Source organism: Sus scrofa, chromosome 14 (assembly GCF_000003025.6).
Source record: "Sus scrofa isolate TJ Tabasco breed Duroc chromosome 14, Sscrofa11.1, whole genome shotgun sequence".
Lineage (NCBI taxonomy): Eukaryota > Metazoa > Chordata > Mammalia > Artiodactyla > Suidae > Sus > Sus scrofa.
This window is the reverse complement of record NC_010456.5, coordinates 108,954,289-108,958,811: the sequence shown is the minus strand read 5'-3', so window position 1 is coordinate 108,958,811 and position 4,523 is coordinate 108,954,289.

Here is a 4,523-nt window from a genome sequence, read left to right as displayed (position 1 = left end):
TTGCAGATCGGAGCTTGGCGGAGCTGATTGGCTGAGTGCAGGCCCTGTGGGAGGCGTGGCAGGCCGGGTGAGAAGCTGCCTGTGATCAGCCGCCCCTGGACTGCCCTACTCCCCCTGCCAAGCTTCTCCGGGCAGGACTGCCACGTGACGAGCCTGTGCTGGCCACATACAACCCCACAGGACAGCTGTCACCAGGAGAGGGTCCCTGGACGAGTATGTTGCAAAGCTGATCCACACTGGGACTTGGGAAGAGGGGGGGCAGGGAAGAGGCAATTAGAGGCGTCAGTAGGAAAAGCAGCCCGACTGGCTCAGTGAGGCCAACGGGCTCCAAGTTCCCCTCTTGCATGAGCCCAGCCTTGCTCCCAGTCTTCCTTCCTTCCTTCCTAAGTATTTCAGGCACAAATAGAAATGAACATCACACATAGAAAAATGACTTTTTTATTGCGGTAGCTTGTGGGTGTTCCTGGGGTGAACACAGAGGAGCCAAGCAGTCCTCAGCCTGAGGGCCATTCTTGTGACCCTCCAGCTGTATGCAGGGGACAGGTCAGGTGCCAGCCTGGGCTGCAACAGGCATTTACTGTGCTGGCACAGGCTGAGGGGTTGCCCGCCCACTCCCAGACCCCTCCAGCCCGTTCTGCTCCGACTCCGGCTCGGGGTGCTCCAGAGCGTGCCGGGTGTCAGCTTGCCACAACTGCACCAGGTCCGTGGGGGTCTTTCCTGCCTACAGGAACCAGGAGGAGATCTGGTCACTGTTCAGAAGTCCATATCAGGAAGTGCCCTCATCCATACCAGGGGTTCCCAACTGCGAGCAACTGGCAATGTCTGGAGACATTCTCAGTATTATAACTGGGCAGGGTGGGGTGGGGTGGGGAGTACTGGCTTTTTTTTTTTTTTTTTTTTTTTTTTTTTTTTTGTCTATTAGGGCCACACCTGCGGCATATGGAGGTTCCCAGGCTAGAGGTTCAATCGGAGCTGTAGCTGCCGGCCTACGCCACAGCCACAGTAACACCAGATCCGGGCTCTATCTTCAATCTACACCACAGCTCACAGCAATGCGAGGGCAGGGATCGAATCTGCGGCTTCATGGATACTAGCCAGATTCGTTCCCATTGTGCCACGATGGGAACTCTTACTGGCATTTTGACTAGAGGCCAGGGATGCTGCTCAGACATCCTGTATTGCACAGGACAGTCCCCCACAACAAAGAATTATCCAGTCCAGAAGTTCCCATTGTGGAACAGCAAATTAAGAGCCCAACTAGCATCCATGAGGATGCAGATTCGATCCCTGGCCTTGATCAGTGGATTAATGATATGGTGTTGCCATAAGCTATGGTGTAGGTTGCAGATGCAGCTCAGATCCGGTGTTGCCATGGCTGTGTCTCAGGCCTCAGCTGCAGCTCTGATTCGACCCCTGACCTGGGAACTTCCATATGCCACAGGTGGGCCATAACAAAAAAATTATCCAGTCAAAAATATGAATAATGCCGAGAAGTCCTCGTTTACACCTTCTATCTTCCTGACTTTCTCATGATCCCCTCAGCCTTTCTTTTTTTCCCTTTCATATAGCTACTTCTTTTTTTTTTAATGTTTTTTTAAATTTATTTTTTATTTTTAATTTTTTTTTTTGTCTTTTTAGGGCCACACCCACAGCATATGAAGGTTCCCAAGCTAGGCGTGGAATTGGAGCTGTAGCTGCCAGCCTCCACCACAGCCACAGCACCTCAGCAGCTTTGTTATGGCCCACAACTCACAGCAATGCCAGATCCTCAACCCACTGATCGAGGCCAGGGATTGAACCTATGTCCTCATGGATGCTAGTCAGATTCATTTCCACTGAACTACAACAGGAACTTCAGTTCTTTTTTTTTTTAAATCGAGGTATAATTGATGTAGAATTTTATCTGTTACAGGTATACAATACAGAGACTCGAAAATTTTAAAGGTTACGCTCCACTTAACAGTTATTATAAAATATTGGTTATATTCCCTGTGTTGTACAATATATCCTTATAGCTTATTTTATACATAACAGTTTGTATGTCTTAATCCCCTACCCTTAGATTGCTCCCTCAGCCTCTTTTGAGTCAGGGTTCCTCCTTACCCAATTCTCCTCCCTTTTGTGATTACTTGGGGCCCCAAAAGCTTGGACGGGGGTACATAGGATCCTAGGGGACCCCCAAGGACCACAGGAGTCAACACTCAGGGCTGGGAACCATCTGCTGACCAAGTGCTTAGCTTCCTTCCAGCTCCGTCCCCCCACAAATTTGAGCCTGGCCATTAGATCCCCCTACGGTCTATTTGGGGACCTTTGGGAAGTCCTCTTACTGCCCCTTCTGGCCTTTTTTCTGCGCTTAGATTTTCTGGAGCACTTGAGAGAATTGCTCCAGAAGCTGGGTGGACCCCCTAACCCCCCTGGGGGCCAGAGAAGCCCTCCACGGAGAGAGCCCTCCACGCCAAGTCTGTATGTCCTCTGAGTGCCAGGCTGGGGCGTAGGAGAGCGGTGCACACTGTTAACTGAATCAGGGAAGGAATGAACTTACCAGGTTCTTGGTCATCATGTCAGCCCCGTGTAGGAGCAGCAGTTTGATGATTTTGTAGCGGTTGAGTCTCACGGCGTCGTGCAGGGCGCTGTCCCCTTCCTAGAACCAGTGTGACACTCAGCATGGCCCACATGGGCATGTGGGAGCCCTCAGGCTGCCTACACCCCTATGGTGGGGCTGGGAGTGAGGGAACCCAGACACTCACTCTGTCTTTGGCATTGATGTCCAGGCCCAGGGACAGAAAATGTTCCACGATCTCCACGTGCCCCGTCCGGACCGCCACGTGCAGTGGGGTGCTCAGCAGCTGGGTAGGAAGGAAGCAGGACATGTTGGCCTGTGGTCCTCTGGGATGGGAATGTCTTCACTCCAGCCTAATCCTTCCCCCAAGTCCTAGGGCCACAGCCTGAGCCCAAGGGGCAGGAAACTCTATCCAATGATCTAACGCTGAGGCATTACATGCCACCTCCTCTGGGAAGTCTTCTATGATTTCCCTCCCACCCAGATATGAGCCACTGCTCCCTCTTCTGCCCTTTTAAAATAATTATGATAGGGAGTTGCCCTCGTGGCTCAGTGGTTAACGAATCAGATTAGGAACCATGAGGTTGCCGGTTCAATCCCTGGCCTTACTCAGTGGGTTAAGGATCCAATGTTGCCGTGAGCTGTGGTGTAGGTCGCAGATGTGGCTTGGATCCCACGTTGCTGTGGCTCTGGCATAGGCTGGCAGCTACAGCTTTGATTAGACCCCTAGCCTGGGAACCTCCAGATGCCATGGGAGCGGCCCTAGAAATGGCAAAAAGACAAAAATAAAATAAAATAAAAAAATAATTATGATAGATGTCATTTACTGAGAGATGACTATGTGATGGGCATGGCAAAGGCTTACAAAACATTAGTCTTATGTTGAATAATTAATTAATTTAGGGAGTGGGATGGACTGGGAGTTTGGGGTGAGTAGATGCAAACTATTGCATTTGGAGTGGATAAGCAATGAGATCCTGCTATAGAGCACAGGAAACTACATCTAGTCTGATGGAACATGATGGAGGATAATGTGAGAAAAAGAATGTATATATATGTGTGTGTATAACAGTGTCACTTTGCTGTACAGCAGAAATTGACAGAACACTGTAAATCAACTGTAGTAAAATGTTTTTAAGATAGTGTCAATAACAAAAACTAACTTACATGCATTTTCCTATCTCATCTATAAAAGAACTCTGCAAGATTTTTAGTCCATTCCATTCCATTTCAATTTTGGCTGTGCCCACAGCATGTGGAAGTTCCCAGGCCAGAAATGGAACCCACACCAGCGCTGTAACCAGAGCCCACAGCAGTGACAATGCCAGATCCTAAACCCGTGAGGGAACTCCGGGCAAGACATTTTATAGGGACTTCCTTTGTGGCATAGCGGATTAAGGATCTGGCATTGTCACTGCAGCAGCTTGGGTCACTGCTGTGGCTCGGGTTCCATCCCTGCCCCAGGAACTCCCAGATGCCATGGGCGTGCCCCCCACCAAAAAAACATTTTATAGATGAGCAACAGAGGCTCAGAGGCTGTCACTTGTTCAAGGTCGCATACAAAGGAATGAAAAATGGTGGATGAATAAATAAATGAACAGATGAATAAATGAATGGATGGATAGACAGAGAGAAGGATGATGAAGGATTGGATGCATGAACAAATCCTGCATCTTTTGGGTGATCCCAAAGCCACCAGAATAAGATATCTCTTCTCCTTCCCTCTCCTCCGCCCTTCCCAATCCCGTTCTCAGATGGTGGCATCTAAGAGCCTGAAGTTGATGGCAGCGACCCATCCCTGGGCTCTGTAGCCACTCCGCCAACCACACTAACTCACTGCCTCCTGCCTTCCTGGCTTTTCTGCCCTCTGCTTCTCCCACCCCCTGCGACTCCAACATCTGTGAGCATTACTGCCTCACCTTATCTCTCACACTGGTGTCTGCTCCTCGGCTTTGCAGGAGTT